This window comes from Osmerus mordax, chromosome 11, assembly GCF_038355195.1.
Source record: "Osmerus mordax isolate fOsmMor3 chromosome 11, fOsmMor3.pri, whole genome shotgun sequence".
In the NCBI taxonomy this organism is placed as follows: Eukaryota; Metazoa; Chordata; class Actinopteri; order Osmeriformes; family Osmeridae; genus Osmerus; species Osmerus mordax.
The window spans coordinates 394,394-418,987 of record NC_090060.1 but is presented as its reverse complement, the minus strand read 5'-3'; the positions used below and the strand labels follow the sequence as shown (position 1 = coordinate 418,987).

Genomic DNA, 24,594 nt, shown 5'->3' with positions numbered 1-24,594 from the left:
ACTGTAGCATAGGCCTACTGGCTAGAATTGCCATAAGTGCTGGATAACTTTAATATTTCAGTCTTGACATGAAATACTGTTAATATTCGTTTTTCTATTCAACTACTGTACTGATAAACCAATTAAATCAAATAATGTGTATTCGTAAGCAAATTACCAGAAGCACTGAGACCGCTAAAACGTTTCTTTGACAACCACTCGAAATATTTAACTACAATATAAATTCTGTGCAATCAATATTAGAATGTATGGCCGAAATAGGTCTCTGTGATATTTGATTTCCCTTTAATGTCATTTAAATACATTATTTCATTGAAAATACACTTATGTGAAAAGTCAGTTAGCGTTAGCAGTTTATTGCACATTTCAAAACGGCTGTTCTGGTAATAAACAATTTTTTCACGACAAACTATAAATTTAGGTATTGTTCTTGCATTTTAACTGTTCCTTTACTAGCTAAATATTTAAAAAGCCCAACTAGCCCGAGTGGCTACAGGTTAGCTGCTGGCTCCAGATATAAGCGAACAATGCAAACTGTGGCAAATTAGTTAGCTAGAGCTAGCTCGCTCTAACTAGAAAAACGGCTCTGGTCTGGTTTCATTCGGTTTGCACTGTTACCGATCACAATCCTAGCTAGCACTACTGTACCCAGCTACATTTTCCTGTCAGATTTGTTGACGCTAGAATACATATATATTTTCTTGTCTAACCTCTGTGACTGAAAAGCAAATACTTGGCAAAATATGTAACTGTATCAGTAGCAACAATGCTAGCTAGCATTACCCAGTTACATTTTCCTGTCAGATCTTTTGACGCTAGAATATATACATTTTAATGTCTTACCTCTGTGAGTGACGATTGAAAAGCAAATAGTTGGCAAAATATCAGTAGCACTGAAGATCAGGAACGTGAAGATAAAAGCGTTGGGGAAATCTCAATTGACAAGCCGTTTGATTTTGTCAAGGTTTGCAATGCCGGTAGCGTAGCTCGAAAGCCAAGTGACCGGATTGCTTGTCATACGTCAGTATATACCATGGTCAGGGTGAATACTCGATTCTTATTGGCTGCAGGGGTGTCCGTATAATCAGGTGATAATGAACGCAGACTAAGTAGTTCCAGTAACACTGTCTGTTCACCGTTCTAAATTATTGCGCTGGCTATGAGCCTGTACAAATTGTCTGAAAAAAGTAACCATAAAAAAGGGGACGCAGTCAAAGCCTCCGTTGACTTTAACAAGCTAACATGTAATTACAACGAGTGACTTCAATAGCCTATTTCTTGTAACGTAACCTATATTTGGTCCCGATTAAACATTATGAAGAGTTATTTAATAACTAAACTATCGCTATATGTATAGCATAAAGTAGGCTACTGGACACGCTTGCAATGTAGGCTACAATGTATTTACATTTAGTCATTTGGCAGACGCTCTTATCCAGAGCGACTTACAGTAAGTACAGGGACATTCCCCCGAGGCAAAGTAGGGTGAAGTGCCTTGCCCAAGGACACGTCATTTTACACGGCCAAGAATCGAACTGGCAACCTTTAGATTACTAGCCCGATTCCCTAACCGCTCAGCCACCTGACTCCCCGTATGTATGTATGATGCTGCTTTTAATTACACACTTCAAAAATTTAAAGATGGTACAACATGGAAGGTGAAAGAAATATGCTGCTCCATCTCTATAATTTATTTGCCAGTTTAGTTAGTGTACTTCAGGTACAAGTATTATCACTTAATAGATACGCGTCACAGTGTGTTCACACAACATGTTTTCCATTCATTTTCTATGGCCAATCGGAGTGTTTTCTTGTTTATCGTAACGTAGCAACCATGGTGAACATTTCTAGCTTTCTAGGTTTCAAGGTGGAGGAGAAACTAATCGTTTGTGTGGCTGCTTACCCAGTCCTGTACGATACATAGCTGTATTCGTACAGAGATGTATGAGATTGTTTTCAATTCTAATACGCGTATATGTACTTACCCGGGCTAGTGTGGACGGGGCCTAAGCGGTGGAAGGCAAAACTGACATTTTTGGTCTGTCCACCCAACCGAAAGTAGATCTAATGTCAGCGTACCCAGAAATTAATTATTTTCATGAACAGATTGACAACGTTTAGGCTGTGGCAATGAAGTTCAGGTTAGTAGTTAGATAGACTTTTGATTTAAGTAAGGGGAGTGCCGAACATGTTCTGTCGCCGTTTGACTTCCTACAGCTGTGTAGATGTTTTTGTAGTGTCTCGCGTAGGCTACAGCATTGCAGTGAGCAACACTGGTTTGAAACCACAGGTAATGATAATTTCACCCACAAATCGTTTACTTGTAATGTAATGTCATAATAAATCCTACAACGAAAATGTATTTGTGAGGAATGTTTATTTTAAAGATTGAAAACAAATGCATCATAGACCACTGTAGTATGTGTTGCCCGGGCAACAGAGGCTAATGTCATGATGCTAATGCTTCAGTGAAATAGTAGACTACCGTTTCCAAAAGTAGATGTGGGCCTACTTCCTTAATAATATCAGCTAATATTGTACATTACATTTCATAATTGTGTTTCACATCACAAAGTAAAATGAGTAAATAGTTATCACCCTGGCCTCTTTGCTTGTGGCGTTCCTGCAGCTGCCTTGCAGTAAAGCTATAGATAGCCTATCTATCCCCCAAGTTAACAGATGTGAAACGAATGTTCTGCTACAGGTAGTCACGCGTGTTTTCGTGACGTAGTGACGTTAGTAACGTCAGTGACTGTGGCTAGCAAATTAGCCACCGTTAGCTTCACTTTTCACCACAAAAACGCAATTTCTACTTAAACCATGCAACGGAACGTAAATAAAAATACAACCAACGCAATCGCTACCAAGACAAACCTTTTGACACCGCCGTTGTGTATGTAGTCCAAATATTGACTGATCCTTAGGGGGGCGAAAATAAATAATAATAATAAATAAATATATATGTGAGAGAACAATGGTTGTGCTCTCGCCGAAGGCTTGAGCACACCCAAATATGGGTCCCCAGAAAGAAGGTTTGGGAAACACTGCTCTATGCAGTGTGGTGAAGATGTGGGATGAGAGATGGGCTTTCAGCCGCTGCAGGTACACCAAGGAATTAGGTGCTCAACGATTTAGATGATGTTCAGCAGGGATGGGTCGCTTTGTGCTGACCTTACTTGCTCTGCACACCTGAGAGAAGGCCATGTAGTACTATACATGGACAATTTGTACAGCAGTGCAATCCTCTTTCAACATGTCTTTTGGTACGGGGCCTGTGCGGGCCAACATTCACATTCACCTGTAAAATTAGAAAGGGAGATGTTCAATATATAGAAAACGGTCAACAGCAGGCATTCCAAAAACGAGAACAACTTACGGCTTTTAAAGCTCTTCAACAGCAATCAAGATCCATCATGCTGATGACAAACAAGAAGGGACTCAAACCCTTAATCTTCTGATCCGAAGTCAGACGCCTTATCCATTAGGCCACGTGGTGTCTTGCTTAAGAATTAACCACAAACATTTTGAGATAGCTTGTTTCCAATTACAAGAACACCATTCCTTAATTAGGCATCTTCAACAGCTTGAGAGGAGTCAAGATGGATCTAGTTCAGAGAAAGGAACACAATTCTGTGGACAACCAGGAAGCGATTCTCAATCTTCTCACTATGAGCCAGACGCCTTATCGGTAACGACATGTATTCACTTCTTGCTAATTTAACCACACACACTTTGAGACAGACTGTTTCCTACAACATGGGAACAATTTTTCCAATCAAGCATCTTCGACAGCTCGACTGGAGACGCGATTCATCAAGTTCAGATCAATACTTTGAGATGGCTTTTTTCCAAAAACGAGACCAACTTATGGCTTTTAAACCTCTTCAACAGCAATCAAGATCCATCATGCTGATGACAACCACGAAGGGACTCGAACCCTTAATCTTCTGATCCGAAGTCAGACGCCTTGTCCATTAGGCCACGTGGTCTCTTGCTTAAGAATTAACCACAAACATTTTGACATAGCTTGTTTCCAATTACAAGAACACCATTCCTTAATTAGGCATCTTCAACAGCTTGAGAGGAGTCCAGATGGATCTAGTTCAGAGAAAGGAACACAATTCTGTGGACAACCAGGAAGCGACTCTCAATCTTCTCACCATAAGCCAGACGCCTTATCCGCAACGACATGTATTCACTTCTTGCTAATTTAACCACACACACTTTGAGACAGACTGTTTCCTACAACATGGGAACAACTTTTTCCATCAAGCATCTTCGACAGCTCGACTGGAGTCGCGATCCATCAAGTTCAGATCAACACTTTGAGATGGCTTTTTTCCAAAAACGAGACCAACTTATGGCTTTTAAAGCTCTTCAACAGCAATCAAGATCCATCATGCTGATGACAACCACGAAGGGACTCGAACCCTTAATCTTCTGATCCGAAGTCAGACGCCTTATCCATTAGGCCACGTGGTCTCTTGCGTCAGAACTAACCATAAACATTTTGAGATAGCTTGTTTCCAATTACGAGAACACTATTCCTTAAGTCAGATGCCTTTTCCGTAACGACATGTATTCACTTCTTGCTAATTTAACCACACACACTTTGAGACAGACTGTTTCCTACAACATGGGAACAACTTTATCCATCAAGCATCTTCGACAGCTCGACTGGAGTCGCGATCCATCAAGTTCAGATCAACACTTTGAGATGGCTTGATTCCAAAAACGAGAACAACTTATGGCTTTCAAAGCTCTTCAACAGCAATGAAGATCCATCATGCTGATGACAGCCACAAATGGACTTGAACCCTTAATCTTCTGGTTTGAAGTCAGACGCCTTATCCATTGGGCCACGTGGTCTCTTGCTTAAGAATTAACCACAAACATTTTGAGATAGCTTGTTTTCAATTACAAAAACACCATTCCTTAATTAGGCATCTTCAACAGCTTGAGAGGAGTCAAGATGGATCTAGTTCAGAGAAAGGAACACAATTCTGTGGACAACCAGGAAGCGACTCTCAATCTTCTCACCATAAGCCGGACGCCTTATCCGCAACGACATGTATTCACTTCTTGCTAATTTAACCACACACACTTTGAGACAGACTGTTTCCTACAACATGGGAACAACTTTTCCAATCAAGCATCTTTGACAGCTCGACTTGATTTATCAAGTTCAGATCAACACTTTGAGATGGCTTGTTTCCAAAAACGAGAACAACTTCTGGCTTTTAAAGCTCTTCAACAGCAATCAAGATCCATCATGCTGATGACAACCACGAAGGGACTCGAACCCTTAATCTTCTGATCCGAAGTCAGACACCTTCTCCATTAGGCCACTTGGTCTCTTGCTTCAGAACTAACCATAAACATTTTGAGATAGCTTGTTTCCAATTGCGAGAACACTATTCCTTAAGTCAGATGCCTTTTCCGTAACGACATGTATTCACTTCTTGCTAATTTAACCACACACACTTTGAGACAGACTGTTTCCTACAACATGGGAACAACTTTATCCATCAAGCATCTTCGACAGCTCGACTGGAGTCGCGATCCATCAAGTTCAGATCAACACTTTGAGATGGCTTGATTCCAAAAACGAGAACAACTTATGGCTTTTAAAGCTCTTCAACAGCAATGAAGATCCATCATGCTGATGACAGCCACAAAGGGACTCGAACCCTTAATCTTCTGATCCGAAGTCAGATGCCCTATCGATTACGCCAAGTGGTCTCTTGCTTACGAATTAACCACAAACATTTTGAGATAGCTTGTTTCCAATTACAAGAACACCATTCCTTAATTAGGCATCTTCAACAGCTTGAGAGGAGTCAAGATGGATCTAGTTCAGAGAAAAGAACACAATTCTGTGGACAACCAGGAAGCGATTCTCAATCGTCTCAGCATAAGTCAGACGCCTAATCCGTAACGACATGTATTCACTTCTTGCTGATTTAACCACACACACTTTGGGACAGACTGTTTCCTACAACATGTGAACAACTTTTTCCATCAAGCATCTTCGACAGCTCGACTGGAGTCGCAATCCATCAAGTTCAGTTCAACACTTTGAGATGGCTTGATTCCAAAAACGAGAACAACTTATGGCTTTTAAAGCTCTTCAACAGCAATGAAGATCCATCATGCTGATGACAGCCACAAAGGGACTTGAACCCTTAATCTTCTGAATTGAAGTCAGACGCCTTATCCATTAGGCCACGTGGTCTCTTGCTTAAGAATTAACCACAAACATTTTGAGATAGCTTGTTTAAAATTACAAAAACACCATTCCTTAATTAGGCATCTTCAACAGCTTGAGAGGAGTCAAGATGGATCTAGTTCAGAGAAAGGAACACAATTCTGTGGACAACCAGGAAGCGACTCTCAATCTTCTCACCATAAGCCAGACGCCTTATCCGTAACGACGTGTATTCACTTCTTGCTAATTTAAACACACACACTTTGAGACAGAATGTTTCCTACAACATGGGAACAACTTTTTCCATCAAGCATCTTCGACAGCTCGACTGGAGTCGCGATCCATCAAGTTCAGATCAACACTTTGAGATGGCTTGTTTCCAAAAACGAGAACAACTTATGGCTTTTAAAGCTCTTCAACAGCAATCAAGATCCATCATGCTGATGACAATCACGAAGGGACTCGAACCCTTAATCTTCTGATCCGAAGACAGACGCCTTAACCATTAGGCCACTTGGTCTCTTGCTTCAGAACTAACCATAAACATTTTGAGATAGCTTGTTTCCAATTACGAGAACACTATTCCTTAAGTCAGATGCCTTTTCCGTAACGACATGTATTCACTTCTTGCTAATTTAACCACACACACTTTGAGACAGACTGTTTCCTACAACATGGGAACAACTTTTTCCATCAAGCATCTTCGACAGCTCGACTGGAGTCGCGATCCATCAAGTTCAGATCAACACTTTGAGATGGCTTGTTTTCAAAAACGAGAACAACTTATGGCTTTTAAAGCTCTTCAACAGCAATCAAGATCCATCATGCTGATGACAACCACAAAGGGACTCGAACCCTTAATCTTCTGATCCTAAGTCAGACGCCTTATCCATTAGGCCACGTGGTCTCTTGCTTAAAAATTAACCACAAACATTTTGAGATAGCTTGTTTCCAATTACGAGAACACCATTCCTTAAGTCAGACGCCTTATCCGTAACGACATGTATTCACTTCTTGCTAATTTAACCACACACACTTTGAGACAGACTTGTTTCCTACAACATGTGAACAACTTTTTCTATAAAGCATCTTCGACAGCTCAACTGGAGTTGCGATCCATCAAGTTCAGATCAACACTTTGAGATGGCTTGATTCCAAAAACGAGAACAACTTATGGCTTTTAAAGCTCTTCAACAGCAATGAAGATCCATCATGCTGATGACAGCCACAAAGGGACTTGAACCCTTAATCTTCTGAATTGAAGTCAGACGCCTTATCCATTAGGCCACGTGGTCTCTTGCTTAAGAATTAACCACAAACATTTTGAGATAGCTTGTTTCCAATTACAAAAACACCATTCCTTAATTAGGCATCTTCAACAGCTTGAGAGGAGTCAAGATGGATCTAGTTCAGAGAAAGGAACACAATTCTGTGGACAACCAGGAAGCGACTCTCAATCTTCTCACCATAAGCCAGACGCCTTATCCGTAACGACATGTATTCACTTCTTGCTAATTTAAACACACACACTTTGAGACAGAATGTTTCCTACAACATGGGAACAACTTTTTCCATCAAGCATCTTCGACAGCTCGACTGGAGTCGCGATCCATCAAGTTCAGATCAACACTTTGAGATGGCTTGTTTCCAAAAACGAGAACAACTTATGGCTTTTAAAGCTCTTCAACAGCAATCAAGATCCATCATGCTGATGACAATCACAAAGGGACTCGAACCCTTAATCTTCTGATCCGAAGTCAGACGCCTTATCCATTAGGCCACTTGGTCTCTTGCTTCAGAACTAACCTTAAACATTTTGAGATAGCTTGTTTCCAATTACGAGAACACTATTCCTTAAGTCAGATGCCTTTTCCGTAACGACATGTATTCACTTCTTGCTAATTTAACCACACACACTTTGAGACAGACTGTTTCCTACAACATGGGAACAACTTTTTCCATCAAGCATCTTCGACAGCTCGACTGGAGTCGCGATCCATCAAGTTCAGATCAACACTTTGAGATGGCTTGTTTTCAAAAACGAGAACAACTTACGGCTTTTAAAGCTGTTCAACAGCAATCAAGAACCATCATGCTGATGACAATCACGAAGGAACTCGAACCCTTAATCTTCTGATCCGAAGTCAGACGCCTTATCCATTAGGCCACTTGGTCTCTTGCTTAAAAATTAACCACAAACATTTTGAGATAGCTTGTTTCCAGTTACAAAAACACCATTTCTTAATTAGGCATCTTCAACAGCTTGAGAGGAGTCAAGATGGATCTAGTTCAGAGAAAGGAACACAATTCTGTGGACAACGAGGAAGCGACTCTCAATCTTCTCACCATAAGCCAGACGCCTTATCAGTAACAACATGTATTCACTTCTTGCTCATTTAACCACACACACTTTGAGACAGACTGTTTCCTACAACATGGGAACAACTTTTTCCATCAAGCATCTTCGACAGCTCAACTGGAGTTGCGATCCATCAAGTTCAGATCAACACTTTGAGATGGCTTGATTCCAAAAACGAGAACAACTTACGGCTTTTAAAGCTGTTCAACAGCAATGAAGATCCATCATGCTGATGACAGCCACAAAGGGACTTGAACCCTTAATCTTCTGAATTGAAGTCAGACGCCTTATCCATTAGGCCACGTGGTCTCTTGCTTAAGAATTAACCACAAACATTTTGAGATAGCTTGTTTCCAATTACAAAAACACCATTCCTTAATTAGGCATCTTCAACAGCTTGAGAGGAGTCAAGATGGATCTAGTTCAGAGAAAGGAACACAATTCTGTGGACAACCAGGAAGCGACTCTCAATCTTCTCACCATAAGCCAGACGCCTTATCCGTAACGACATGTATTCACTTCTTGCTAATTTAAACACACACACTTTGAGACAGAATGTTTCCTACAACATGGGAACAACTTTTTCCATCAAGCATCTTCGACAGCTCGACTGGAGTCGCGATCCATCAAGTTCAGATCAACACTTTGAGATGGCTTGTTTCCAAAAACGAGAACAACTTATGGCTTTTAAAGCTCTTCAACAGCAATCAAGATCCATCATGCTGATGACAACCACGAAGGGACTCGAACCCTTAATCTTCTGATCCGAAGTCAGACGCCTTATCCATTAGGCCACGTGGTCTCTTGCTTCAGAACTAACCATAAACATTTTGAGATAGCTTGTTTCCAATTGCGAGAACACTATTCCTTAAGTCAGATGCCTTTTCCGTAACGACATGTATTCACTTCTTGCTAATTTAACCACACACACTTTGAGACAGACTGTTTCCTACAACATGGGAACAACTTTATCCATCAAGCATCTTCGACAGCTCGACTGGAGTCGCGATCCATCAAGTTCAGATCAACACTTTGAGATGGCTTGATTCCAAAAACGAGAACAACTTACGGCTTTTAAAGCTCTTCAACAGCAATGAAGATCCATCATGCTGATGACAGCCACAAAGGGACTTGAACCCTAAATCTTCTGATTTGAAGTCAGACGCCTTATCCATTAGGCCACGTGGTCTCTTGCTTAAGAATGAACCACAAACATTTTGAGATAGCTTGTTTCCAGTTACAAAAACACCATTTCTTAATTAGGCATCTTCAACAGCTTGAGAGGAGTCAAGATGGATCTAGTTCAGAGAAAGGAACACAATTCTGTGGACAACGAGGAAGCGACTCTCAATCTTCTCACCATAAGCCAGATGCCTTATTAGTAACGACATGTATTCACTTCTTGCTCATTTAACCACACACACTTTGAGACAGACTGTTTCCTACAACATGGGAACAACTTTTTCCATCAAGCATCTTCGACAGCTCGACTGGAGTCGCGATCCATCAAGTTCAGATCAACACTTTGAGATGGCTTGTTTTCAAAAACGAGAACAACTTACGGCTTTTAAAGCTGTTCAACAGCAATCAAGATCCATCATGCTGATGACAACCACAAAGGGACTCGAACCCTTAATCTTCTGATCCTAAGTCAGACGCCTTATCCATTAGGCCACGTGGTCTCTTGCTTAAAAATTAACCACAAACATTTTGAGATAGCTTGTTTCCAATTACAAGAACACCATTCCTTAATTAGGCATCTTCAACAGCTTGAGAAGAATCAAGACGGACCCAGTTCAGAGAAAGGAACACAATTCTGTGGACAACGAGGCAGCGACTCTCAATCTTCTCACCATAAGTCAGACGCCTTATCCGTAACAACATGTATTCACTTCTTGATAATTTAACCACACACACTTTGAGACAGACTGTTTCCAACAACATGGGAACAACTTTTCCAATCAAGCATCTTCGACAGCTCAACTGAAGACGCGATTCATCAAGTTCAGATCAACACTTTGAGATGGCTTTTTTCCATAAACGAGACCAACTTATGGCTTTTAAAGCTCTTCAACAGCAATTAAGATCCATCATGCTGATGACAATCACGAAGGGACTCGAACCCTTAATCTTCTGATCCGAAGTCAGACGCCTTATCCATTAGGCCACTTGGTCTCTTGCTTCAGAACTAACCTTAAACATTTTGAGATAGCTTGTTTCCAATTACGAGAACACTATTCCTTAAGTCAGATGCCTTTTCCGTAACGACATGTATTCACTTCTTGCTAATTTAACCACACACACTTTGAGACAGACTGTTTCCTACAACATGGGAACAACTTTTTCCATCAAGCATCTTCGACAGCTCGACTGGAGTCGCGATCCATCAAGTTCAGATCAACACTTTGAGATGGCTTGTTTTCAAAAACGAGAACAACTTACGGCTTTTAAAGCTGTTCAACAGCAATCAAGAACCATCATGCTGATGACAATCACAAAGGGACTTGAACCCTAAATCTTCTGATTTAAAGTCAGACGCCTTATCCATTAGGCCACGTGGTCTCTTGCTTAAGAATTAACCACAAACATTTTGAGATAGCTTGTTTCCAGTTACAAAAACACCATTTCTTAATTAGGCATCTTCAACAGCTTGAGAGGAGTCAAGATGGATCTAGTTCAGAGAAAGGAACACAATTCTGTGGACAACGAGGAAGCGACTCTCAATCTTCTCACCATAAGCCAGACGCCTTATCAGTAACGACATGTATTCACTTCTTGCTCATTTAACCACACACACTTTGAGACAGACTGTTTCCTACAACATGGGAACAACTTTTTCCATCAAGCATCTTCGACAGCTCGACTGGAGTCGCGATCCATCAAGTTCAGATCAACACTTTGAGATGGCTTGTTTTCAAAAACGAGAACAACTTACGGCTTTTAAAGCTGTTCAACAGCAATCAAGATCCATCATGCTGATGACAACCACAAAGGGACTCGAACCCTTAATCTTCTGATCCTAAGTCAGACGCCTTATCCATTAGGCCACGTGGTCTCTTGCTTAAAAATTAACCACAAACATTTTGAGATAGCTTGTTTCCAATTACAAGAACACCATTCCTTAATTAGGCATCTTCAACAGCTTGAGAAGAATCAAGACGGACCCAGTTCAGAGAAAGGAACACAATTCTGTGGACAAAGAGGCAGCGACTCTCAATCTTCTCACCATAAGTCAGACGCCTTATCCGTAACAACATGTATTCACTTCTTGCTAATTTAACCACACACACTTTGAGACAGACTGTTTCCTACAACATGGGAACAACTTTTTCCATCAAGCATCTTCGACAGCTCGACTGGAGTCGCGATCCATCAAGTTCAGATAAACACTTTGAGATGGCTTGTTTCCAAAAATGAGACCAACTTATGGCTTTTAAAGCTCTTCAACAGCAATCAAGAACCATCATGCTGATGACAACCACGAAGGGACTCGAACCCTTAATCTTCTGATCCGAAGTCAGACGCCTTATCCATTAGGCCACGTGGTCTCTTGCTTCAGAAGTAACCACAAACATTTTAAAATAGCTTGTTTCCAATTACAAGCACACCATTCCTGAATTAGGCATCTTCAACAGCTTGAGAGGAATCAAGACGGATCTAGTTCAGAGAAAGGAACACAATTCTGTGGACAACCAGGAAGCGACTCTCAATCTTCTCACCATAATCCAGACGCCTTATCCGTAACGACATGTATTCACTTCTTGCTAATTTAACCACACACACTTTGAGACAGACTGTTTCCAACAACATGGGAACAACTTTTCCAATCAAGCATCTTCGACAGCTCAACTGAAGACGCGATTCATCAAGTTCAGATCAACACTTTGAGATGGCTTTTTTCCATAAACGAGACCAACTTATGGCTTTTAAAGCTCTTCAACAGCAATTAAGATCCATCATGCTGATGACAATCACGAAGGGACTCGAACCCTTAATCTTCTGATCCGAAGTCAGACGCCTTATCCATTAGGCCACTTGGTCTCTTGCTTCAGAACTAACCATAAACATTTTGAGATAGCTTGTTTCCAATTACGAGAACACTATTCCTTAAGTCAGATGCCTTTTCCGTAACGACATGTATTCACTTCTTGCTAATTTAACCACACACACTTTGAGACAGACTGTTTCCTACAACATGGGAACAACTTTATCCATCAAGCATCTTCGACAGCTCGACTGGAGTCGCGATCCATCAAGTTCAGATCAACACTTTGAGATGGCTTGTTTTCAAAAACGAGAACAACTTACGGCTTTTAAAGCTGTTCAACAGCAATCAAGAACCATCATGCTGATGACTACCACGAAGGGACTCGAACCCTTAATCTTCTGATCCGAAGTCAGACGCCTTATCCATTAGGCCACGTGGTCTCTTGCTTCAGAAGTAACCACAAACATTTTAAAATAGCTTGTTTCCAATTACAAGAACACCATTCCTTAATTAGGCATCTTCAACAGCTTGAGAGGAATCAAGACGGACCCAGTTCAGAGAAAGGAACACAATTCTGTGGACAACGAGGAAGCGACTCTCAATCTTCTCACCATAAATCAGACGCCTTATCCGTAACGACATGTATTCACTTCTTGCTAATTTAACCACACACACTTTGAGACAGACTGTTTCCTACAACATGTGAACAACTTTTTCCATCAAGCATCTTCGACAGCTCGACTGGAGTCGCGATCCATCAAGTTCAGATCAACACTTTGAGATGGCTTGTTTCCAAAAAAGAGAACAACTTATGGCTTTTAAAGCTCTTCAACAGCAATCAAGATCCATCATGCTGATGACAACCACGAAGGGACTCGAACCCTTAATCTTCTGATCCGAAGTCAGACGCCTTATCCATTAGGCCACGTGGTCTCTTGCTTCAGAACTAACCATAAACATTTTTAGATAGCTTGTTTCCAATTACGAGAAAACTATTCCTTAAGTCAGATGCCTTTTCCGTAACGACATGTATTCACTTCTTGCTAATTTAACCACACACACTTTGAGACAGACTGTTTCCTACAACATGGGAACAACTTTATCCATCAAGCATCTTCGACAGCTCGACTGGAGTCGCGATCCATCAAGTTCAGATCAACACTTTGAGATGGCTTGATTCCAAAAACGAGAACAACTTACGGCTTTTAAAGCTCTTCAACAGCAATGAAGATCCATCATGCTGATGACAGCCACAAAGGGACTTGAACCCTAAATCTTCTGATTTGAAGTCAGACGCCTTATCCATTAGGCCACGTGGTCTCTTGCTTAAGAATTAACCACAAACATTTTGAGATAGCTTGTTTCCAGTTACAAAAACACCATTTCTTAATTAGGCATCTTCAACAGCTTGAGAGGAGTCAAGATGGATCTAGTTCAGAGAAAGGAACACAATTCTGTGGACAACGAGGCAGCGACTCTCAATCTTCTCACCATAAGCCAGACGCCTTATCCGTAACAACATGTATTCACTTCTTGCTAATTTAACCACACACACTTTGAGACAGACTGTTTCCAACAACATGGGAACAACTTTTTCCATCAAGCATCTTCGACAGCTCAACTGAAGACGCGATTCATCAAGTTCAGATCAACACTTTGAGATGGCTTTTTTCCATAAACGAGACCAACTTATGGCTTTTAAAGCTCTTCAACAGCAATTAAGATCCATCATGCTGATGACAACCACGAAGGGACTCGAACCCTTAATCTTCTGATCCGAAGTCAGACGCCTTATCCATTAGGCCACGTGGTCTCTTGCTTCAGAACTAACCATAAACATTTTGAGATAGCTTGTTTCCAATTGCGAGAACACTATTCCTTAAGTCAGATGCCTTTTCCGTAACAACATGTATTCACTTCTTGCCAATTTAACCACACACACTTTGAGACAGACTGTTTCCTACAACATGGGAACAACTTTATCCATCAAGCATCTTCGACAGCTCGACTGGAGTCGCGATCCATCAAGTTCAGATCAACACTTTGAGATGGCTTGATTCCAAAAACGAGAACAACTTATGGCTTTTAAAGCTCTTCAACAGCAATGAAGATCCATCATGCTGATGACAGCCACAAAGGGACTTGAACCCTTAATCTTCTGAATTGAAGTCAGACGCCTTATCCATTAGGCCACGTGGTCTGTTGCTTAAGAATTAACCACAAACATTTTGAGATAGCTTGTTTCCAATTACAAAAACACCATTCCTTAATTAGGCATCTTCAACAGCTTGAGAGGAGTCAAGATGGATCTAGTTCAGAGAAAGGAACACAATTCTGTGGACAACCAGGAAGCGACTCTCAATCTTCTCACCATAAGCCAGACGCCTTATCCGTAACGACATGTATTCACTTCTTGCTAATTTAAACACACACACTTTGAGACAGACTGTTTCCTACAACATGGGAACAACTTTTTCCATCAAGCATCTTCGACAGCTCGACTGGAGTCGCGATCCATCAAGTTCAGATCAACACTTTGAGATGGCTTGTTTCCAAAAACGAGAACAACTTATGGCTTTTAAAGCTCTTCAACAGCAATCAAGATCCATCATGCTGATGACAACCACGAAGGGACTCGAACCCTTAATCTTCTGATCCGAAGACAGACGCCTTATCCATTCGGCCACGTGGTCTCTTGCTTCAGAACTAACCATAAACATTTTGAGATAGCTTGTTTCCAATTGCGAGAACACTATTCCTTAAGTCAGATGCCTTTTCCGTAACGACATGTATTCACTTCTTGCTAATTTAACCACACACACTTTGAGACAGACTGTTTCCTACAACATGGGAACAACTTTATCCATCAAGCATCTTCGACAGCTCGACTGGAGTCGCGATCCATCAAGTTCAGATCAACACTTTGAGATGGCTTGATTCCAAAAACGAGAACAACTTACGGCTTTAAAAGCTCTTCAACAGCAATGAAGATCCATCATGCTGATGACAGCCACAAAGGGACTTGAACCCTAAATCTTCTGATTTGAAGTCAGACGCCTTATCCATTAGGCCACGTGGTCTCTTGCTTAAAAATTAACCACAAACATTTTGAGATAGCTTGTTTCCAATTACAAGAACACCATTCCTTAATTAGGCATCTTCAACAGCTTGAGAAGAATCAAGACGGACCCAGTTCAGAGAAAGGAACACAATTCTGTGGACAACGAGGCAGCGACTCTCAATCTTCTCACCATAAGTCAGACGCCTTATCCGTAACAACATGTATTCACTTCTTGATAATTTAACCACACACACTTTGAGACAGACTGTTTCCAACAACATGGGAACAACTTTTCCAATCAAGCATCTTCGACAGCTCAACTGAAGACGCGATTCATCAAGTTCAGATCAACACTTTGAGATGGCTTTTTTCCATAAACGAGACCAACTTATGGCTTTTAAAGCTCTTCAACAGCAATTAAGATCCATCATGCTGATGACAATCACGAAGGGACTCGAACCCTTAATCTTCTGATCCGAAGTCAGACGCCTTAACCATTAGGCCACTTGGTCTCTTGCTTCAGAACTAACCATAAACATTTTGAGATAGCTTGTTTCCAATTACGAGAACACTATTCCTTAAGTCAGATGCCTTTTCCGTAACGACATGTATTCACTTCTTGCTAATTTAACCACACACACTTTGAGACAGACTGTTTCCTACAACATGGGAACAACTTTTTCCATCAAGCATCTTCGACAGCTCGACTGGAGTCGCGATCCATCAAGTTCAGATCAACACTTTGAGATGGCTTGTTTTCAAAAACGAGAACAACTTACGGCTTTTAAAGCTGTTCAACAGCAATCAAGAACCATCATGCTGATGACAATCACGAAGGGACTCGAACCCTTAATCTTCTGATTCGAAGTCAGACGCCTTATCCATTAGGCCACTTGGTCTCTTGCTTAAAAATTAACCACAAACATTTTGAGATAGCTTGTTTCCAATTACGAGAACACCATTCCTTAAGTCAGACGCCTTATCCGTAACGACATGTATTCACTTCTTGCTAATTTAACCACACACACTTTGAGACAGACTGTTTCCTACAACATGGGAACAACTTTTTCCATCAAGCATCTTCGACAGCTCGACTGGAGTCGCGATCCATCAAGTTCAGATCAACACTTTGAGATGGCTTGTTTTCAAAAACGAGAACAACTTATGGCTTTTAAAGCTCTTCAACAGCAATCAAGATCCATCATGCTGATGACAACCACAAAGGGACTCGAACCCTTAATCTTCTGATCCTAAGTCAGACGCCTTATCCATTAGGCCACGTGGTCTCTTGCTTAAAAATTAACCACAAACATTTTGAGATAGCTTGTTTCCAATTACGAGAACACCATTCCTTAAGTCAGACGCCTTATCCGTAACGACATGTATTCACTTCTTGCTAATTTAACCACACACACTTTGAGACAGACTTGTTTCCTACAACATGTGAACAACTTTTTCTATAAAGCATCTTCGACAGCTCAACTGGAGTCGCGATCCATCAAGTTCAGATAAATACTTTGAGATGGCTTGTTTCCAAAAATGAGACCAACTTATGGCTTTTAAAGCTCTTCAACAGCAATCAAGAACCATCATGCTGATGACAACCACGAAGGGACTCGAACCCTTAATCTTCTGATCCGAAGTCAGACGCCTTATCCATTAGGCCACGTGGTCTCTTGCTTCAGAAGTAAACACAAACATTTTAAAATAGCTTGTTTCCAATTACAAGAACACCATTCCTTAATTAGGCATCTTCAACACCTTGAGATGAATCAAGATGGACCCAGTTCAGAGAAAGGAACACAATTCTGTGGACAACAAGGAAGCGACTCTTAATCTTCTCACCATAAGTCAGACGCCTTATCCGTAACGACATGTATTCACTTCTTGCTAATTTAACCACACACACTTTGAGAAAGACTGTTTCCTACAACATGGGAACAACTTTATCCATCAAGCATCTTCGACAGCTCAACTGGAGTTGCGATCCATCAAGTTCAGATCAACACTTTGAGATGGCTTGATTCCAAAAACGAGAACAACTTATGGCTTTTAAAGCTCTTCAACAGCAATGAAGATCCATCATGCTGATGACAGCCACAAAGGGACTTGAACCCTTAATCTTCTGAATTGAAGTCAGACGCCTTATCCATTAGGCCACGTGGTCTCTTGCTTAAGAATTAACCACAAACATTTTGAGATAGCTTGTTTCCAATTACAAAAACACCATTCCTTAATTAGGCATCTTCAACAGCTTGAGAGGAGTCAAGATGGATCTAGTTCAGAGAAAGGAACACAATTCTGTGGACAACCAGGAAGCGACTCTCAATCTTCTCACCATAAGCCAGACGCCTTATCCGTAACGACATGTATTCACTTCTTGCTAATTTAACCACACACACTTTGAGACAGACTGTTTCCTACAACATGGGAACAACTTTTTCCATCAAGCATCTTCGACAGCTCGACTGGAGTCGCGATCCATCAAGTTCAGATCAACACTTTGAGATGGCTTGTTTTCAAAAACGAGAACAACTTACGGCTTTTAAAGCTGTTCAACAGCAATCAAGAACCATCATGCTGATGACAATCACGAAGGAACTCGAACCCTTAATCTTCTGATCCGAAGTCAGACGCCTTATCCATTAGGCCACTTGGTCTCTTGCTTAAAAATTAACCACTAACATTTTGAGATAGCTTGTTTCCAGTTACAAAAACACCATTTCTTAATTAGGCATCTTCAACAGCTTGAGAGGAGTCAAGATGGATCTAGTTCAGAGAAAGGAACACAATTCTGTGGACAACGAGGAAGCGACTCTCAATCTTCTCACCATAAGCCAGACGCCTTATCAGTAACAACATGTATTCACTTCTTGCTCATTTAACCACACACACTTTGAGACAGACTGTTTCCTACAACATGGGAACAACTTTTTCCATCAAGCATCTTCGACAGCTCAACTGGAGTTGCGATCCATCAAGTTCAGATCAACACTTTGAGATGGCTTGATTCCAAAAACGAGAACAACTTACGGCTTTTAAAGCTGTTCAACAGCAATGAAGATCCATCATGCTGATGACAGCCACAAAGGGACTTGAACCCTTAATCTTCTGAATTGAAGTCAGACGCCTTATCCATTAGGCCACGTGGTCTCTTGCTTAAGAATTAACCACAAACATTTTGAGATAGCTTGTTTCCAATTACAAAAACACCATTCCTTAATTAGGCATCTTCAACAGCTTGAGAGGAGTCAAGATGGATCTAGTTCAGAGAAAGGAACACAATTCTGTGGACAACCAGGAAGCGACTCTCAATCTTCTCACCATAAGCCAGACGCCTTATCCGTAACGACATGTATTCACTTCTTGCTAATTTAAACACACACACTTTGAGACAGAATGTTTCCTACAACATGGGAACAACTTTTTCCATCAAGCATCTTCGACAGCTCGACTGGAGTCGCGATCCATCAAGTTCAGATCAACACTTTGAGATGGCTTGTTTCCAAAAACGAGAACAACTTATGGCTTTTAAAGCTCTTCAACAGCAATCAAGATCCATCATGCTGATGACAACCACGAAGGGACTCGAACCCTTAATCTTCTGATCCAAAGTCAGACGCCTTATCCATTAGGCCACGTGGTCTCTTGCTTCAGAACTAACCATAAACATTTTGAGATAGCTTGTTTCCAATTGCGAGAACACTATTCCTTAAGTCAGATGCCTTTTCCGTAACGACATGTATTCACTTCTTGCTAATTTAACCACACACACTTTGAGACAGACTGTTTCCTACAACATGGGAACAACTTTATCCATCAAGCATCTTCGACAGCTCGACTGGAGTCGCGATCCATCAAGTTCAGATCAACACTTTGAGATGGCTTGATTCCAAAAACGAGAACAACTTACGGCTTTTAAAGCTCTTCAACAGCAATGAAGATCCATCATGCTGATGACAGCCACAAAGGGACTTGAACCCTAAATCTTCTGATTTGAAGTCAGACGCCTTATCCATTAGGCCACGTGGTCTCTTGCTTAAGAATGAACCACAAACATTTTGAGATAGCTTGTTTCCAGTTACAAAAACACAATTTCTTAATTAGGCATCTTCAACAGCTTGAGAGGAGTCAAGATGGATCTAGTTCAGAGAAAGGAACACAATTCTGTGGACAACGAGGAAGCGACTCTCAATCTTCTCACCATAAGCCAGACGCCTTATCAGTAACGACATGTATTCACTTCTTGCTCATTTAACCACACACACTTTGAGACAGACTGTTTCCTACAACATGGGAACAACTTTTTCCATCAAGCATCTTCGACAGCTCGACTGGAGTCGCGATCCATCAAGTTCAGATCAACACTTTGAGATGGCTTGTTTTCAAAAACGAGAACAACTTACGGCTTTTAAAGCTGTTCAACAGCAATCAAGATCCATCATGCTGATGACAACCACAAAGGGACTCGAACCCTTAATCTTCTGATCCTAAGTCAGACGCCTTATCCATTAGGCCACGTGGTCTCTTGCTTAAAAATTAACCACAAACATTTTGAGATAGCTTGTTTCCAATTACAAGAACACCATTCCTTAATTAGGCATCTTCAACAGCTTGAGAAGAATCAAGACGGACCCAGTTCAGAGAAAGGAACACAATTCTGTGGACAAAGAGGCAGCGACTCTCAATCTTCTCACCATAAGTCAGACGCCTTATCCGTAACAACATGTATTCACTTCTTGCTAATTTAACCACACACACTTTGAGACAGACTGTTTCCTACAACATGGGAACAACTTTTTCCATCAAGCATCTTCGACAGCTCGACTGGAGTCGCGATCCATCAAGTTCAGATAAACACTTTGAGATGGCTTGTTTCCAAAAATGAGACCAACTTATGGCTTTTAAAGCTCTTCAACAGCAATCAAGAACCATCATGCTGATGACAACCACGAAGGGACTCGAACCCTTAATCTTCTGATCCGAAGTCAGACGCCTTATCCATTAGGCCACGTGGTCTCTTGCTTCAGAAGTAACCACAAACATTTTAAAATAGCTTGTTTCCAATTACAAGCACACCATTCCTGAATTAGGCATCTTCAACAGCTTGAGAGGAATCAAGACGGACCCAGTTCAGAGAAAGGAACACAATTCTGTGGACAACGAGGAAGCGACTCAATCTTCTCACCATAAATCAGACGCCTTATCCGTAACGACATGTATTCACTTCTTGCCAATTTAACCACACACACTTTGAGACAGACTGTTTCCTACAACATGGGAACAACTTTATCCATCAAGCATCTTCGACAGCTCGACTGGAGTCGCGATCCATCAAGTTCAGATCAACACTTTGAGATGGCTTGATTCCAAAAACAAGAACAACTTACGGCTTTTAAAGCTCTTCAACAGCAATGAAGATCCATCATGCTGATGACAGCCACAAAGGGACTTGAACCCTAAATCTTCTGATTTGAAGTCAGACGCCTTATCCATTAGGCCACGTGGTCTCTTGCTTAAGAATTAACCACAAACATTTTGAGATAGCTTGTTTCCAGTTACAAAAACACCATTTCTTAATTAGGCATATTCAACAGCTTGAGAGGAGTCAAGATGGATCTAGTTCAGAGAAAGGAACACAATTCTGTGGACAACGAGGAAGCGACTCTCAATCTTCTCACCATAAGCCAGACGCCTTATCAGTAACGACATGTATTCACTTCTTGCTCATTTAACCACACACACTTTGAGACAGACTGTTTCCTACAACATGGGAACAACTTTTTCCATCAAGCATCTTCGACAGCTCGACTGGAGTCGCGATCCATCAAGTTCAGATCAACACTTTGAGATGGCTTGTTTTCAAAAACGAGAACAACTTACGGCTTTTAAAGCTGTTCAACAGCAATCAAGATCCATCATGCTGATGACAACCACAAAGGGACTCGAACCCTTAATCTTCTGATCCTAAGTCAGACGCCTTATCCATTAGGCCACGTGGTCTCTTGCTTAAAAATTAACCACAAACATTTTGAGATAGCTTGTTTCCAATTACAAGAACACCATTCCTTAATTAGGCATCTTCAACAGCTTGAGAAGAATCAAGACGGACCCAGTTCAGAGAAAGGAACACAATTCTGTGGACAACGAGGCAGCGACTCTCAATCTTCTCACCATAAGTCAGACGCCTTATCCGTAACGACATGTATTCACTTCTTGCTAATTTAACCACACACACTTTGAGACAGACTGTTTCCAACAACATGGGAACAACTTTTCCAATCAAGCATCTTCGACAGCTCAACTGAAGACGCGATTCATCAAGTTCAGATCAACACTTTGAGATGGCTTTTTTCCATAAACGAGACCAACTTATGGCTTTTAAAGCTCTTCAACAGCAATTAAGATCCATCATGCTGATGACAATCACGAAGGGACTCGAACCCTTAATCTTCTGATCCGAAGTCAGACGCCTTATCCATTAGGCCACTTGGTCTCTTGCTTCAGAACTAACCATAAACATTTTGAGATAGCTTGTTTCCAATTACGAGAACACTATTCCTTAAGTCAGATGCCTTTTCCGTAACGACATGTATTCACTTCTTGCTAATTTAACCACACACACTTTGAGACAGACTGTTTCCTACAACATGGGAACAACTTTTTCCATCAAGCATCTTCGACAGCTCGACTGGAGTCGCGATCCATCAAGTTCAGATCAACACTTTGAGATGGCTTGTTTTCAAAAACGAGAACAACTTACGGCTTTTAAAGCTGTTCAACAGCAATCAAGAACCATCATGCTGATGACAATCACGAAGGGACTCGAACCCTTAATCTTCTGATCCGAAGTCAGACGCCTTATCCATTAGGCCACGTGGTCTCTTGCTTCAGAACTAACCATAAACATTTTGAGATAGCTTGTTTCCAATTGCGAGAACACTATTCCTTAAGTCAGATGCCTTTTCCGTAACGACATGTATTCACTTCTTGCTAATTTAACCACACACACTTTGAGACAGACTGTTTCCTACAACATGGGAACAACTTTATCCATCAAGCATCTTCGACAGCTCGACTGGAGTCGCGATCCATCAAGTTCAGATCAACACTTTGAGATGGCTTGATTCCAAAAACGAGAACAACTTACGGCTTTTAAAGCTCTTCAACAGCAATGAAGATCCATCATGCTGATGACAGCCACAAAGGGACTTGAACCCTAAATCTTCTGATTTGAAGTCAGACGCCTTATCCATTAGGCCACGTGGTCTCTTGCTTAAGAATGAACCACAAACATTTTGAGATAGCTTGTTTCCAGTTACAAAAACACAATTTCTTAATTAGGCATCTTCAACAGCTTGAGAGGAGTCAAGATGGATCTAGTTCAGAGAAAGGAACACAATTCTGTGGACAACGAGGAAGCGACTCTCAATCTTCTCACCATAAGCCAGACGCCTTATCAGTAACGACATGTATTCACTTCTTGCTCATTTAACCACACACACTTTGAGACAGACTGTTTCCTACAACATGGGAACAACTTTTTCCATCAAGCATCTTCGACAGCTCGACTGGAGTCGCGATCCATCAAGTTCAGATCAACACTTTGAGATGGCTTGTTTTCAAAAACGAGAACAACTTACGGCTTTTAAAGCTGTTCAACAGCAATCAAGATCCATCATGCTGATGACAACCACAAAGGGACTCGAACCCTTAATCTTCTGATCCTAAGTCAGACGCCTTATCCATTAGGCCACGTGGTCTCTTGCTTAAAAATTAACCACAAACATTTTGAGATAGCTTGTTTCCAATTACAAGAACACCATTCCTTAATTAGGCATCTTCAACAGCTTGAGAAGAATCAAGACGGACCCAGTTCAGAGAAAGGAACACAATTCTGTGGACAAAGAGGCAGCGACTCTCAATCTTCTCACCATAAGTCAGACGCCTTATCCGTAACAACATGTATTCACTTCTTGCTAATTTAACCACACACACTTTGAGACAGACTGTTTCCTACAACATGGGAACAACTTTTTCCATCAAGCATCTTCGACAGCTCGACTGGAGTCGCGATCCATCAAGTTCAGATAAACACTTTGAGATGGCTTGTTTCCAAAAATGAGACCAACTTATGGCTTTTAAAGCTCTTCAACAGCAATCAAGAACCATCATGCTGATGACAACCACGAAGGGACTCGAACCCTTAATCTTCTGATCCGAAGTCAGACGCCTTATCCATTAGGCCACGTGGTCTCTTGCTTCAGAAGTAACCACAAACATTTTAAAATAGCTTGTTTCCAATTACAAGCACACCATTCCTGAATTAGGCATCTTCAACAGCTTGAGAGGAATCAAGACGGACCCAGTTCAGAGAAAGGAACACAATTCTGTGGACAACGAGGAAGCGACTCAATCTTCTCACCATAAATCAGACGCCTTATCCGTAACGACATGTATTCACTTCTTGCCAATTTAACCACACACACTTTGAGACAGACTGTTTCCTACAACATGGGAACAACTTTATCCATCAAGCATCTTCGACAGCTCGACTGGAGTCGCGATCCATCAAGTTCAGATCAACACTTTGAGATGGCTTGATTCCAAAAACAAGAACAACTTACGGCTTTTAAAGCTCTTCAACAGCAATGAAGATCCATCATGCTGATGACAGCCACAAAGGGACTTGAACCCTAAATCTTCTGATTTGAAGTCAGACGCCTTATCCATTAGGCCACGTGGTCTCTTGCTTAAGAATTAACCACAAACATTTTGAGATAGCTTGTTTCCAGTTACAAAAACACCATTTCTTAATTAGGCATATTCAACAGCTTGAGAGGAGTCAAGATGGATCTAGTTCAGAGAAAGGAACACAATTCTGTGGACAACGAGGAAGCGACTCTCAATCTTCTCACCATAAGCCAGACGCCTTATCAGTAACGACATGTATTCACTTCTTGCTCATTTAACCACAC

The 24,594-nt window shown here is 41.2% G+C and overlaps 12 non-coding genes across 12 annotated transcripts; all 12 read right to left on the bottom strand.

The window, feature by feature from the left end:
- Nucleotides 1-3,916: 3,916 nt before the first annotated feature.
- trnar-ucg (transfer RNA arginine (anticodon UCG)) lies at nucleotides 3,917-3,989 on the bottom strand. Its single transcript has one exon. It is a non-coding gene; the product is annotated as a tRNA-Arg (tRNA).
- Nucleotides 3,990-4,409: 420 nt separating this feature from the next.
- On the bottom strand, nucleotides 4,410-4,482 carry trnar-ucg (transfer RNA arginine (anticodon UCG)). Its single transcript has one exon. It is a non-coding gene; the product is annotated as a tRNA-Arg (tRNA).
- Nucleotides 4,483-9,296: 4,814 nt separating this feature from the next.
- On the bottom strand, nucleotides 9,297-9,369 carry trnar-ucg (transfer RNA arginine (anticodon UCG)). Its single transcript has one exon. It is a non-coding gene; the product is annotated as a tRNA-Arg (tRNA).
- A 2,673-nt stretch (nucleotides 9,370-12,042) lies between these two features.
- trnar-ucg (transfer RNA arginine (anticodon UCG)) lies at nucleotides 12,043-12,115 on the bottom strand. The gene has a single exon. It is a non-coding gene; the product is annotated as a tRNA-Arg (tRNA).
- Nucleotides 12,116-12,919: 804 nt separating this feature from the next.
- On the bottom strand, nucleotides 12,920-12,995 carry trnar-ucg (transfer RNA arginine (anticodon UCG)). Its single transcript has one exon. It is a non-coding gene; the product is annotated as a tRNA-Arg (tRNA).
- Nucleotides 12,996-13,415: 420 nt separating this feature from the next.
- On the bottom strand, nucleotides 13,416-13,488 carry trnar-ucg (transfer RNA arginine (anticodon UCG)). The gene has a single exon. It is a non-coding gene; the product is annotated as a tRNA-Arg (tRNA).
- An 807-nt stretch (nucleotides 13,489-14,295) lies between these two features.
- Nucleotides 14,296-14,368, bottom strand: trnar-ucg (transfer RNA arginine (anticodon UCG)). The gene has a single exon. It is a non-coding gene; the product is annotated as a tRNA-Arg (tRNA).
- Nucleotides 14,369-15,175: 807 nt separating this feature from the next.
- On the bottom strand, nucleotides 15,176-15,248 carry trnar-ucg (transfer RNA arginine (anticodon UCG)). The gene has a single exon. It is a non-coding gene; the product is annotated as a tRNA-Arg (tRNA).
- A 1,969-nt stretch (nucleotides 15,249-17,217) lies between these two features.
- Nucleotides 17,218-17,290, bottom strand: trnar-ucg (transfer RNA arginine (anticodon UCG)). Its single transcript has one exon. It is a non-coding gene; the product is annotated as a tRNA-Arg (tRNA).
- A 1,899-nt stretch (nucleotides 17,291-19,189) lies between these two features.
- trnaq-uug (transfer RNA glutamine (anticodon UUG)) lies at nucleotides 19,190-19,262 on the bottom strand. Its single transcript has one exon. It is a non-coding gene; the product is annotated as a tRNA-Gln (tRNA).
- Nucleotides 19,263-20,562: 1,300 nt separating this feature from the next.
- trnar-ucg (transfer RNA arginine (anticodon UCG)) lies at nucleotides 20,563-20,635 on the bottom strand. The gene has a single exon. It is a non-coding gene; the product is annotated as a tRNA-Arg (tRNA).
- Nucleotides 20,636-23,799: 3,164 nt separating this feature from the next.
- Nucleotides 23,800-23,872, bottom strand: trnar-ucg (transfer RNA arginine (anticodon UCG)). The gene has a single exon. It is a non-coding gene; the product is annotated as a tRNA-Arg (tRNA).
- Between the last annotated feature and the right edge of the window lie 722 nt (nucleotides 23,873-24,594).